The sequence below is a fragment of the Monodelphis domestica genome, chromosome 2 (genome assembly GCF_027887165.1).
Source record: "Monodelphis domestica isolate mMonDom1 chromosome 2, mMonDom1.pri, whole genome shotgun sequence".
Lineage (NCBI taxonomy): Eukaryota > Metazoa > Chordata > Mammalia > Didelphimorphia > Didelphidae > Monodelphis > Monodelphis domestica.
This window is the reverse complement of record NC_077228.1, coordinates 234,108,711-234,124,194: the sequence shown is the minus strand read 5'-3', so window position 1 is coordinate 234,124,194 and position 15,484 is coordinate 234,108,711. Positions and strand designations below refer to the sequence as shown.

General features: G+C 34.7%; 1 pseudogene; it reads right to left on the bottom strand.

Moving 5' to 3' along the window:
- Window positions 1-15,069, bottom strand: part of LOC130456921 (histone acetyltransferase KAT8-like) — a 126,423-nt pseudogene extending 111,354 nt beyond the window's left edge.
- Between the last annotated feature and the right edge of the window lie 415 nt (window positions 15,070-15,484).

The window sequence follows — 15,484 nt, the reverse complement described above, 5'->3', positions numbered from 1 at the left end:
TAGAGATTTTTAATTAATAATATAATGAGGAATTAGAGAACAAGAGAAAGAGTAGGAAAGGAATAATTATGAAGGGCCTCAAGCCAATATGGCCTAGACCTGAGTCTTAAAGAGAGAGAATCAGTCAGTCAGTCTTTTAACACTCACCACAAGGTCTGCCTAAACAAGGATTCTAGTGACACCAGGCCAGCTCCATCTCAGCTGACTTCACCAGAGAGCCTTCCAGCCAGAGACTGTTCCAAAAGGCCTCTCTCCAGAGCCTCCAGAGGGACAGAGTCCACTTAGAGGAGCTCCAGCGAGACCTCCTTAGAGATTGTCCTCCAAGAGCTTCCCTTCTCCAGAGCCTCTCAAGAGATTCTTCCCAAGCGATCCTCATCAGAGATCCTCCAAAAGGATATATCCTCAAGAGATTCTGCTCTTTCTTATATAGGGGTTTTTCTCCTATGTCACCTCCCCTAAGTTCCTACATCTACCAATCACTGTAGACGCTTTCCAAAGGACTGCCCATCTAAATTCCTGCTAAGTCGACCAATCTCCTCAGTAAATCTAAATCAGAAAAAATACTACTGTGTTGACCAATCTCCTCAGTAAGTCTGAACGAGAGAAAACACAGCTGAGTCAACTAATCTCATCAAGAGAAAACTTGCCTGACCCTTTTAAGTACCTAGCATCCCATTGTATCAATTCTAAAAACAGGCCTGGCTCAAAGAACTCCTTGCCTTATTATAAGCATGGGTCCAAGTACTTTCATTGTTTAGCAAGGAGTTTTCTCTCCTAAAGCAGTCTTAAGTACCGGTAGAGTAGGGGTCCTCCCATTGCAAGGAGTTTTCTCCCCTAAAGCAGTCTTAAGTATGGGTGGAGTAGAGGTCCTCCCATTTCTGATCCTGGCGAGTTCTCACATTAAAATGGGGAATGTTTCTCAGTAGGGAATTTGTTCCAATTAAGAATTCCCCGATGGGGAAATTTTTAACATTCACAAGTCTGAGATATTTTAAGGTTTACACATGGTATAATCTAGAGAACGAAGGATGGCTGATCTAAACCCTTTCCCAAAATGGAGGTTTCAAGGACTCACAAGAAGAGATGTGATTGTGTTGGTACTAGCATGTTAAATTTTTTATGTGCTTTCAAAAAAGTTGAATATAAAGGAAAGAAATAGTTTTGTATATTATCTTTTTCTGTTTTCTTTTAAACATGAAAATACTCATGCTTGTTGACTTTCATTAAGTTCATGATTAAAAAAGAAGAAAATTTTTTAAAAAGAAAGATGTGAACAATAGTAATTCACAATTAAATTGGGCTACCATTCCTCTGCCTCTTCTTCTCCTACCAAACCCAGACCGCATAAATGGTTCTTACACCTTTCTTCTCTCCTTTTAATCTCTCCTTTATTATTTACCCTTTGAAATTAAAGTCTGTTTTACTTATGATTATTTTCTACCCATCTGTACCCTCCATCTTAAACCACCTTTTCCCTTCTTAGCATCTCTAAATTTAATGCATCTCTATTCTAAACTCTATGCTTATATGTGCTCAACCTTGCTTTATCCATTTCAAATGAGTGAAATTTGTGAGATGCCTACTCCTTGCAAGTCTTCCTCCATGTCATATACTTTTTCATGCATTCCAATGACAAAAAATAGCATTTTCCAATACACTGTGGTATAATCGAACGTAATGGACTTCTCCATTAGTGGCGGTGTAATGTCCCTGAACAACTTACAGGGATCCAGGAGAAAAAAACACCATTCATAAGCAAAGGATAAACTATGGGAGTGGAAACACCGAGAAAAAGCAACTGCCTGAATACAGAGGTTGAGGGGACATGACAGAGGATAGACTCTAAATGAACACTCTAATGCAAATACTATCAACTAAGCAATGGGTTCAAATCAAGAAAACATCTAATGCCCAGTGGACTTACGCGTCGGCTATGGGGGGTGGGGGTGAGGAAAAGAAAATGATCTCTGTCTTTAATGAATAATGCTTTGAAATGATCAAATAAAATATATTTAAAAAAAAAAGAAAAAAAAATAGCATTTTCCTCCCCCCTCTTCCATATTTCCCTGTAGTGCATTTCTTTTCCCCTCCTTTTCCTCTCCTTTCTTATAACAAACAAAATGGAACAAAATCATCCCAGGTTCTACATCTTTTTTGTTCACCCTGTGAAATTTTTAAGCCACAGGACACAGGATAATTGTTTCTTTATTATCATTTAGCTCCCTCCAGTTGTTCAACTATATTTAGCTTTCTGTTTCATTTTTCTCCTGTCTTTTCATTTCAAAGATTATCCAGCTATGATCTTTTCATCAGGAATATTTGAAAGTCCTCTTTCAGAAGTATTCATCTCAAATAGAAATTAATCTCTGGTGGCAGCCTATTGACTTAGAAAACCACACAACAACATTATCTATGCTGTTTTAGATTTTTATTTATTTTGGTCATCATTTCCCAGTTACATTTTAATCTGGTTTAGGGTACACTCTGAAATTTTGTGGACCACAAAGACCATGGTCCTCAAGTTTGATGACTCTGCTCTATTCTTTTAAAAGTCTGTTTTTGGCCTGTCAATAATACTGTTTTGCAGGTGAGTTATTTTTTTATTATAAGCCTTCTCCTTTTGTCATTTCTCAAGATTTTCTCTTCCTTATTGTCTCTGTAGTATAGACTTTTGTGATCCTCATTCTGGTTCCTTTCTTTCTTGATGCTTATTGTATTTTTTTTTAAATTTGACCTGAAATCTCTGTCAGATGATAGTTGTGCTAGATTTGTATAACCACAGAGTAGAATACTAAAGACTCACTGGGGAAAAGAGAACAGCCTAATATACCTATGCATTGCTGAGACTATGATCCCATTATCTATCACCTTACCCTATGCTATGGCTGGAGATTTTTCTTCCTCATTTTCCCTTCCATCCCAATACCCTTACTATTCTGCTGCTTTTTCTTATGGGTAGCCCTGCTTAAACCTCTATAAACTCGATGAACAGTCATTCTTGTGAATTAGGCTGACACTTTAAAGAAGGAGGTTTTTTTTTTCTTTCCCCTTGAAATGTAAGAGGATTAGCCTAGGCAGAAATTGTATCAGAAGTTTCACTTCAGCTCTTTTGACACTCTAAGGAATATCTCCCTGATCTAGTTATCTCCTGTGCTGATTCTGGAGGAGGAGGTGAATGTGTTTTATCTTGATTTAGAACCATTTGAATTTTTCTTTTAATCTATTAATAAAGTTTGTTTGGGTTACATTTTATAAGTCACAAGGCATTATTGAATTTTAAACCTTGAACCAGAATTGTTGGACTGGCCTTAGGCTAGATTTTGGCTGACTTTCCTGGACATTTTCAATTTTGAATTTCTTTTTTAGCAGTGACCAGGGGATTCTTTTAATTTAATTTTCACTTTGCTTTCTGATTCTAATATTTCTGGGAAGTTTTCATTTCTGTTTGCTTGATATGATAACCCTCATTGATCACAGTTTTTAGGAGTCAGATGAGTTTATTCATCTATCTTCTAGGTCAGTTTTGTTTTATTTTAAAGATAATTTAATTTCCCAATTACATGTAATAATAATTTTCCAATATGTTTTCTGAAGTTATAAGATCCAAATTGTCTCCCTTTTCCCTGTCCCTCCACCTTCCCAGAGATGGCAAGCAATTTTATCTGAGTTATACATGTATTATCACACAAAACGTATTTTCATAATGTTCATTATTATAAGAGGATACTAACATAAAATCAAAATCCCAAAATAAAATTTAAATAAACTAAAGTGAAAAATAGTATGCTTTGACTTGCATTCTCGCTCCAACAGTTCTTTCTTTGGAGGTAGATAGCATTCTGTGTCATAAGTCCTTCAGAATTGTCCTGGATCATTATATTACCAAGAGTAGCAAAATCTTTCACAGTTGATCATCATACAATATTGCTCTTACTGTATACAGTGTTCTCCTGTTTCTGCTTATTTCACTCTGCATCAGTACATGAAAGTCTTTCCACCACTTTCTGAAAACATATTAGTCATTATTTCTCATAGCACAATAGTATTCCATCACCATTATATACCATAATTTGTTTAGCCATTTCCCAATTGGTTGGCATTCCCTAAATTTCCAATTCTTTGCCACCTGAAAAAGAGCTACTATAAATATTTTTGTACAAGTATGCCCCCTTTTTTTCTCTTTAGGATACAAGTATGTTGGTTGCTCATGATAGTAGATATGCCATGTTATTACATGTTATTTATTACATGTTATTATTCACAAAATCATTGAGGTCAACTTGCTTTATTCTGGTTTTTCCCCAAAGGGTCTATTACATGGGTAAAGTTTTCTGCCTTCTATACTAAACTATTCATCTTCCTTTCCATTTTTCCCTTCAAGAGCTCCACTTTCACATCTATTTTTTGTTTTTACCTCTTGCTTCATTTCTTCAAATCTATTCTTTTCTCTACTTCAACTTACTGTGAAATCACTCTCCTATTGCAGTTGAACTTTTGCCTTATCTTGTCCAGCACATTTCCCTTCACTTTGCCACTACCAGCTCCAAACAATGCTATCCTTCCCTACCTTCCACCTCTATCTTCTAGCTCCTTTGAAAGGAAACTTGTTTTATTGCCTTTGCATTATTGAATATGAACAAAGTTATCACATGTAATCCTTTAGATAAGTAACCACAGTTATAATTTTTAGAGTTGGACTCAGGTATTAAGCTGTTTATAAGACATTAATTATAATATGTTAACCATAATATTAGAAAAAATATAGTTTGGTGTATTGGAATATTATAGCAATTAACAATATTGAGCAATAAAACTTTAGGGGTGTATAGGAAAGATGAATGTATAGCTGGCCTGAGGAGATCATATGAAAACAACTTTGGCTTGTCCAGGTTGTTGTTTGATCTTTTGAAGATTTATGCCAACTATAGGCTCCCCAGAGTATTATGGCCAAGAAAGGTTACTTTAACCTATGTAGAATGATTGTTAAGGAGAATTAATAAAATTTTCTTGTCTTAGCCTTATACAGGAATTTATGACTTCGTAGCAAATGTTACCAATCCTGATTACCAAATACCATTGCACATTTCTTAGCATCCTCTGTGCCTTCTGCTATGTTAATGATGTATGCTAATTGGCTATCAAAAATCTATAAAACATTCTGTGCACAGCTAGTTTTGTCATAAACTTGCTGTGGCAAGACCTCCAAATTGTTCTGTACTCACAATAAAATGAAGTTGAATTTTCAGCTCATAAGTTTGGCTCAGATTCTTAATTCTTTTTACATCCTTTTATAAATTCTCTTCCCTTATTAGATTGTAAACTAAGGATAAGGACTTTCTTGGTTGTTTGTGTGTAACTCTAGTGTTTAGCACAGCTAAGTGGATCAGTGAATAGAACAAATTGGATGGAATCAGGAAGATCTGAGATCAAACTACCTCAGTTATGTGACCCCTAGACAAGTCACTTAGCTTCTATCTGTCTCAATTTCCTCAACCTACATCACAGAGGTGTTTTGAAGATTAAATGAAATATTTGTCAAGTGTCTAGTATAGTATCTATAGTATTTGGTACACAGTAGGTACTATATAAATGCTAATGATTTTTACTATCATCATTACATAATAAACACTTATTAAATGCTCTGTCTACATGATAAACTTAATTCTCTAGATGGTGATTAAAAAAAAGAATAAGCGGTCCTAGGTTCAAATCTGGCCTCAGACACTTCCCAGCTGTGTGACCCTGGGCAAGTCACTTGACCCCCATTGCTTAGCCCTTACCACTGTTCTGACTTGGAACCAATACACAGTAATAATTCCAAGATGGAAGGTAAGGGTTTAAAAAATTTTTTTTATAAATCAATCAATAAATAAAAAAGAACAAGCCTCTTTGAATTCAGTTTTTAACTTTATTCCATCAATGACAGGGGTGAAAACTTTGCCTAACTCTTATTGTCCAATCATGTCTAACTTTTCATGACCCCATGGACTGTAATTATCTGAGGGGTTTTCTTGGCGAAGATACTGTAGTGGTTTATCATTTCTTTCTCCAGTGGATTAAGGCAAATAGAGATTAGATGACTTGTCCAAGATCACATTGCTACCAAGTGTCGGAAACCACATATAAACTCAGGTCTTCCTGGATCTAGGCATAGCAGGTCCAGCACTCTCTCCACTGAGCCATCTACCTACATCTTTAGCTTCAATGAAAAGGGTTCTGGGATATTTTGAATATATTTTCAATGACAGAATGAAAATGTGTGAAGAAAAATAAATCACCGCCTCCTAGTTGAGAAAAATGTCTACTTGTATTAATATGTTTGAATCCCAGCATCACTTTGTTATAAAAAGAGCAGTAGATAATAATTTCATTTTGCCCACTTGTAGAATAAAGAATTACCAGCAATTACTAGCAATTTGAATTTTAATTGTTGTACCTGCAATAGGAAAAATGCTTAGCTTAGACATTGACAGAGACAATGTTAGAATCACCTCCAACAAATTTCAATTATATATGGATGATTTTGAAATTGAAACCCAATTGCTTTAGGATTCTGATGGTTCTATTACAACTGATAATAATGCAAGCCCCACAGATAGTAACTTATTAGCCAAAGGAATCAAGTTGATCTTCCATTTTCTAGGCCTTTTACAAATCTGTTCAGTACTTTTCAATCTTTCCTTTTACCAGCCTTTTCAAAGCTATCACATGGGAAAAACAAAGAAATGCAATGACTGAATGCACCACCATGATTTTGTACAGTAAACAAGGGCTAGCTTACTTAGCTAATTGCATTGATGAGATTGAGAATTTTAAATCAATGACACTTAGATAATGATGAAGTCGTAATCTATTTTGGTCATTAAGTTAGCTTATTATCCAGTTAAAGATAAAAATCATGAAAATTGGCAGAATCTTTGCATATCTGATTACCACAACCAACAAAAAAAAAATTGCTACTTAATGTGTTATTTCTTAAAAGTTTGTTTTTTAAAAGTAAAATTGAGTTGTTAATGTTTTACAAGTTGTTTAGATAAGTTTTGGTTTATTTAGTTTTATGAATAAAAATATTCATAAATCAATATGCAATAAAATGTTCCTTTTTTTAAAAAAAAAGCCACATAAAAATACATGCCCTAATAAATATACTTTCTATGGAGGCAGTCTGGCGAAGGGCTTTATAGATATTCTTTATGAAGATAAAATGAAGGAAGTACAGATGGTTAGTTTTGAGAGTCTGTCATGGGGAAATGAGATCAGACTTGATCTATATGTGGCCTGGGATGGGAGGCAGTGAGTTTGTAGAAGTTATGGAGAAGGTTGATTTTATTTTACTTTGTTTTTTAAAAACCCTTACCTTTCATCTTGGAATCAATACTATATATTGGTTCTAAGGCTGAAGAGTGGTAAGAACTAGGCAAATGTGAAAAGTTAAGTGACTTGCCTAGGGAAGGACATCTCTGAGGCCAAATTTGAATTCAGGACCTCCTATCTCTAGACATGGCTTTCAATTTGCTGAGCAAGTAGGAAGATTTTTAGCTTACTTACAGAAGAGATGACTTCTAGCTATTGTGGGGTGAGGGATTCCAGGAAAATTTCATGGAGTAGATATCATTTCAACCTTATTAACTTCCAGATACTTCCCAAACTGCTAAAAGCTAGAGGAGGGAAAGAGGGGGGGAATAAATTGATTCATGTTTCTCATTTTTCCTATGCTTATTTTCTCTCCCTGATGGGGTCAGTGAAATTGTTTCAAAGGCAAGAACACATCATGGGAGCAGGAACAGCAGTAGCCTGAATGTTGAAGTCTTATGGATCTTTGGTTACTAGGTAAGTAAATTCCAATGGCCTGAAAGAGTCATGAAATTACCCAAAGTTCCTGATCTTTCTTCCAGGAAAACATAAACTATTCTTTTTGGTCACCATCAGGAGAACACAGGTTAGATACTCTACCCATTCAAGAGGAAGGGAAACTAGAACAATAGAAAGTCAAAGATTACATAGCATATTCTGGTATCAATAAGTGGCCTTAGCCCCACTACCTCCCACTCAGAGCCATAAGTATAGTAGAATAAAACATGTGTGGAGCAAAAGTTTATCACATACACCTCAACAGCCAAAAAATAACTGAGCTGAGCAAAAAAAAAAATCATTACTTAAAATATAAAGCTTAGGGGTATGTAAACCTCAAAATTTCTTAGACTTATAAATGTTGGAAATTTCACCATTGGGAAATTTCATACTTGAAAAATTTCCTATTGATAGTGGGTCTTGGCTATTGGAATGTGAACCCCATTGGCATGAGAGTTTCCCCCTCCTCCCTTCTTAAGATTACTTTAGGACAGAAACTTTTTGCTGAACAATGGAAAGGACTTTGACCTATGCTTAAGCATAGAACAGGAATTTCTTTGAGTCATGATTGATTTTAGAATTGATACAATGGAGATACTTGGAATCAATCTCCACCCTACTCAGTCCTAACAGGATTGAGGAAGGGCTACAGCCTAGATCAAAATTTAATTATTCCAATCTCTACCCTACTCAGGTTAACAGGATTTAGGAAGGGCTGTAGCAAAGGATCAAAGATTTAATTATTTGAAAATATGACCTTCAACAGACATGTGCAAAGCCAGAGACCTCTGGGCGGTCCTGGGTTAAGCTAGAGCCTCCATTGGCACAGGGAAATTGATGGACAGTGATTGGTAGATGGGAGAACTGAGGGGAGGCAACTTGGATGGTTTCCTTAAAGAGAAAAGGGGTCTGAAGACTCGGGGGTGTTTTAGGGTTTTGTCGGAGTGGTTGCAGTGTGCTCTGAGAAGCTTGCTCTGAAGGAAGCTGAAGGTTGACGGCTGACTTGAGTTTTCATTTAGGAATTACATAGCTGAATTCCTTGGCGACCTTAAATTAATATATATCAGTCTTTTAAAAGTGATTTCCTTGTCACAGGTAGCTAGATGGTGCTGTGGATAGAATATTACCTTGAACAAGTCACTTAACTTGTTTGCTTCAGTTTTCTCATCTGTAAAAATGTAAATGTAAAAAAAATTAAGCTGGAGAAGGAAATGGTGAACTACTCTAGGATCTTTGCCAAGAAAACCCCAAATTGGGTCACAAAGAGTTGGACATGACCAAAACGACTGAGCAATAACAAAACAGAAAGCCTTAAGATATACCCATCTTTAAGTCATTATAGTTACTAATTTCCTCTCCCATTCAATTGAATTTGTCTTAATTAGGTTTTACATTTTCATGTCATGAATGACAAAGTTGAATTGAGTTCATTTCCTGTCACTTGCCCCAGGGACCAAACTACTTCTGGCTCAACTCCCAGGCTAGGACTTAGACACTAACTAGATTATTCCATCTCTATTTTACCTAAATGACAGAAGACCTCAGAATCCAAAATTTTGGATTCAAAATTTTCAACCAAAAGTTACAAATTTACAGGACAGGTAAGGGCTTAAAAGTAAATAGTAAATCTACAAAGAGTTCAAAAAAGGTTTCTTTCTGAAGACAGACACAAAAATACTTTGGAACTTGTTTCATTACCCTGATTCTCTCAATTGAAAATTATAAATATGTTAGCTTATTTTAATTTTTAATGTTAATTTTTTTTGTTTGTTGTAGCAAGCATATCTTCTGGACTCATTCTCCCAGAATTATGCTGACTATGCCCACCCTTCAAGGTGGTAGGGTATCCCCAAAGGATTGGAATGTCTTTTTAAAAATATTATCTACTCTAGTCCTGATTCCAGATGTGTTCTCCCACTATTAGCCAACTAGTGATCAGCACATCAGTTTTATTTAGCCAATTAACATCAATTAGCTTTTACAGAGGGTAAATATAATTATTTTCCCAGTATTTTATTTTATTTTTTTCAGTATATTTATTCAGTTTTTTAATTTTTTATTTATTTTTTTCAGTATTTTTTCAGTTTTTTATTTTTAGTATATTCAGTATTTTATTTATTTATTTATTCAGTATATTACCATATATATTCAATATATTTATTATATTAATAACAAGAATAATATATTAATGTGTATAATTATACAATATATGCAATAATATTATATAATTCTATTTAATATATAATTGGCATTATATAATACATTACTATATCTCATATATTATATAATTAATGTTATATAATAATATAATTCTCTTTAATGTATTATATATTATATATCAACAACAATAATAATATCTATATTTATTTAATATATTACAAGAATAAAATTACAAACATTTTGCCCCAACGCTTCAGGGATACTCTCCCTATTCATCACGTTGGGGAAAGTAGGGTCATACTTAACAGTAGCTCAGTGGACAATGTGATGGGCCTTAAGTTAGTAAAACCTGAGTTAAAATCTTGACAAGCTAGATGACCCCTGGGCAAGCCACTAAACTGTTTGCCTCAGTTGCTTGTCTATAAAATGAACTGGAGAAGGAAATAACAAACCACTCCAGTATCTTTCTTGAGAAAACCCCAAATGAGGTCATGAATAGTCTAATGGGACTGAAAACAACTTAACAATGATAAATTTCTTGAAATAATATGATTTTAGAGTCTGCTTTTGAATTCATTATAATATATTCCCTCAATTAATGGAGGTATTCAGATGGGGCAGTGCATTGATGTTTGGATCTAGAATTAAGAACAACTAAGTTCAAATCCAGCCTCAACCCCAGTTGTGTGACCCTAAGAAAGTTGCTTAAGTTCCATATTTCTCAGTTTCTTTATTTAAAAGAGAAGAATAATTGTAGCACTTGTCTCTCAAAGTTATAAGAATAAAGATGTGATATTTACAAAGCACATTGCAAATTTAAAGTGCCATATAAATACTAGCTATTATGCAATCATATATTTGCTTTTAGATGTTGGGTTCCTAATCTCCACTGATCAACTTCTTAATTTTTAAACCAATATCAAGTAAGTTTTTTTGTTATGATTTATAGTATAGATTGAAATATGAAACTACCAGGTCTGCTTCCTTCCTACTTTTCTCATTACTTTTCCTGTTACAATTTTTTTCCTCCATAAAGTAATTTTTTTGTATTTTGACTAATATGACATAGAATCTATACATTTAGGTAGTAACATCATTTAAATTATATTAGTGCAACCCAGATAGAAACAATTTATATCTTTCCAATTATATAGCAGTGTTCATATACTTCCTAGTGTGTGTTGGTAAATTGGCTCCCAAATATTTTAAACTATCTGTGGTGTTTCTGAATAGAATTTTTCTTTCTATCTTCCTGATATGTTTTGTTGGTGATAAACAGAAAAACTAATGGTTTATGTAGGTTTATTTTGCTCCTTTGCTGAACTTATTGCTTTTATTTAATTTTTTAGTTGAATATCTAGGGTTTTATAAGAGGACACCATCATGACATTTGCAAAAAGTGATGATCATATTTCCCTAAGCTTATTCCCTGAATTTCTTTTTTATGACTTCTTGTTATAACTAGTATTACTAGAATAATATCAAAGGGATGATAATTAATGTACATCTTTACTTTACCACAGAGCTTATTAATAATGCCTCTACTAGAGCAGTTAATATTATGCTAGCTCTTGTCTTCAAACATACTATTTTAACACATTAAATAAAGGTATATGTGTTCTTATGCTTTATAAGATTTTATTTTTGTTTTCTTATTTTAAACCCTTATCTTCTATCTTAGAATCAATGCTCTGCATTGGTTTTAAGGCAAAATAGTGGTAAGGGCTAGACAATGGGGGTTCAATGACTTGCCCAGGGTCACACAGCTAGGAAGTGTTGGAGGCTACATTTGAATCCAGGACTACCTGTTTCTAGTCCTGGTTTCCTAACTAATAAGCCACCTAGCTGCCCCCTCTAAGATTTTTAAAAGAAGAAATGGATGTTTTATTTTTTTAGATTTTTTCTTTCTCTAATGATTTTATAATATGATTTTTATTATTTTAGTGGTCTATTATGTTTGTAGTTTTCCCAATATTGAACCAACCCTGCATTCCTAATGGACTGCTTCATAGTCTGTGTATAATCTAATTTGGCTCACAGTCTAAGTTTAAATTGGGCATAGCCTATGTATAATCTCTCTAATATGTTGCCATGGTTTCTTTGCTAATATTTATTTTGAAATTTTGGTATCAATATTCTCTAAAGATATTCAACAATTTTATTTCTCTGCTTTTTTCTCCCTGGCTAAAGAATCAAAATTATATTGGTATCCTAGAAAGAATTGGAAGGAATCCCTTATTTTCCCATTTAAAAATAGATTATATGTTATTAAAATTAACTGTTCTTTGAATGTTTGATAGAATTTACTTCTTTTTTTTTCTGATACAGGTATTTAAATTTTCTATTCCCTAGTCTGTTAAGCTAGGGTATTTTATTTATGTCAATATTCATTCACTTAATTTGCTATGCTTTGTTGATAGAGAATTGGGCAAAATAATTTTTATTAATTTCTTTTTCATGTGTTGTGAGTTTTCCTCTTTCACTTTTGATATAGGCAACTTGTTTTTTCACTCTTTTTAAAAAAATTAAACTAGCTAATGATTACCCATTTTATTATTTGTTAAAAAAAATAATTCCTAGTTTTGTCTATTAATTCAGTGAAGCTCTTTTTTGCTTTTGGTTTTGTTAATCATGTCTTTGATTTTCTTTTTTAAATATGTATTTATTGATTTCTTACATAATCACAGTTTTCCCTACCATACCTCCCATCAAAGTTCCCCGGGAGCCGTTTATAGCACATATAATATTTTCCATAAGAAAAAAATATCATCACAACTGATCAGTACTTTGAAAAAGTCTGAAAATATGTGCAATGTGTAATACTAATGGACCATCCACCTTCATGAAAGTGTAATTTCAGGATGACCTCTCGTATATCTTCATTGAAATCATGCTTCATCTTCATAATTTTGTTACATTCAATTTTGAGTTTCTGATGTATGGTTGTTCTTTCCTTTTACATTATAGATAATTATTGTGCAAACTGTTTTCTTGACTCTGCTTTCATCACTCCTTATCAGTTCACATAGATCTTTCCATAGATTCATAATATACATAATTTTTTATGGCACAATATTCCATTACATTCATGTACCACAATTTGTTTAGCCATCCACAATTAATGGGTATCTATTTTATTGCCTAGGTTCTTCACTATCAGAAAAAGCATCCCATGGGGGCAGCTGGGTGGCTCAGTGGATTGAGAGTCAGACCTAGAGACAGGAGGTCCTAGGTTCAAATCTGGCCTCAGACACTTCCCAGCTGTGTGATCCTGGGCAAGTTACTTGACCCCCATTGCCTACCCCATACCACTCTTCTGCCTTGGAGCCAATACACAGTATTAACTCCAAGACGGAAGGTAAGGGTTTAAAAAAAAAGAAAAAGAAAAAGCATTCCTATAAATATTTTGGTGTATATGGTGATTTTCTTCTTATTTATGGCTTCTTTGGGGTTTAAGTCTAGTAACAGAGTCTCTGGTTCAAAGGGTATAAGCATATATAGCAGTTTTTGTATGATTCTAAATTGCTTTCCAAAATGGTGATACCATTTCATTAATAATGTTTTAGTGTGCCCATCATTCCACAACTCCTCCAAATCTGATGATTGATATTTTTGTCATCTTTAACAATTTGCAGGGTCTAAGGTAAAAACTTAAAATTGTTCCAATTTTCATTTCCCTTATTATTACTGATTTGAAGCAATTTTTTTCTTGTGATTATGAATGCTTTATAATTCTTTCATGAACTATTTGTTTGTAGTCTTTGACCATTTATTGATAGGAGAATGGCTATCAGTTATCTGTCTATCTACCTATCTATCTATACTTGGAAACCATTTATTTTACACATACACACACAAAGAAATCTGTGATACTTTTCCACCCCATTCAAACACTCCTCTTCTAATCATAGCTACATTAATCTCTTTTCTGCAGAAGCTTTCTAGTTTCCTATCATCACAGATATAGCTTATCTTTTTAATTTTTTCTATCTCTTGTTTCCTTAAGGATATATCTACTCATTTCTGTGACAGATATGTGACCTTCTTTTGTTTTTTTATAGTATGATCTTTAATATTAGGATCATATTTCCATTTAGAATATATTGTGGAATATGATGTGGGGTGTTAATGTGAGTCTAATTTCTGCCAAATTGCTTTCCAGTTTTCCCTGCAATTTTTTTTATAACCAAAAAAGGAGTGTTTCCCTAGGAAATATATGTTTACTACTTTATCAAACACTGGGTTACTGAGTTCTATTGTTTATAAGTCTCCTTTGTCTAGTCTGTTCCATTGATTTATATCTCTATTTTTAAACTAATATCATATAATTTTGATGACTACTTCTTTGCAATATGGTTTGAAGTCTAGGAAGTATTTTTCTTCCTTCATGCCTATTTCTTATCATCCTTTTCCTTGATATTCTAAATATTATGTTTTTCCAAATGGATTTAATTATTTCATCAAGTTATTTAAAGTAACCTCTTTGTATTTGATTGGTATAGTATTAAAAGGGTAAGTTAACTTTGGTAGTAGTGTAATTTTTAAATTTTTGTTGGCATTGAATCCTTAGAGTCTTCCGGGTAACCATGGCGGCAGTCTAGATGCAGGATTCTTCCTCTCCTCAGCAACCACCAATATAGACTACCTCAAAAGACCAAAAAAAAAAACCAAATTCATAAGAACGAAGGGACTCTACAGTAGGGCACAGCATTGAAAGTACGTGGGATTTGGGCATCTCCACACTATAAGGGGGTGAAAAATCTCCCACCCAAATGTGAGCTGATCTACCCTCTCCCACCCCACCTATGGAGCCAGAGTCTGTGCCAGTGTGTGCCAGAATCAGCAAGTGAGTGAGGGGCATCTCTGGAGTGAGCAAGGGGCACCTCTAGGTCCTTGGGAGCTGACAGTGAGGACCTACCCCTGAGAGCAGCTACAGCTGAAACCCCGGCAGGCTGGGAAGTGCAGACTGTGGGGGCTCTTGGGAAAGAGGCACAGTGAAGGACAGCGAACAGCATAAGCTGCAACTGAAACCCCAGTGGGCTGGGGAGCACAGGCCATGGGCACTCTCAGGAAGGAGGTGCAGAGAGGGCAGTGAACAGCAGAAGTTGTACCCGAAACCCTGGTGGGCTGGGGAATGCAGACCGTGGGCACTCTTGGGAAGGAGGTTCAGAGAAGGGCAGCAAACAGCAGAAACTGCAGAGATTTGAGAGCTTGCCTCAGGCAAAAATCCTTGCTCTTTGACTCCATACACAGAGAGCCTGCCCATATCACTCAGATTTCTGACTAAAAAGGGAAGGAAAGGGGGGAAGAGTAGAGATGGCGGCTTAGCAAGCAGCAAAAGTTCAGACCTCATGAAAGACCCTTCCTTACCGAGTACAGACTGAATGCTCCTAGGGCACCGAATTTCAAACTGAACAACAGGACAGATGTGGAAAACCCTCCTTCTGGACTCAAATCAAAAGGTACACCCCCC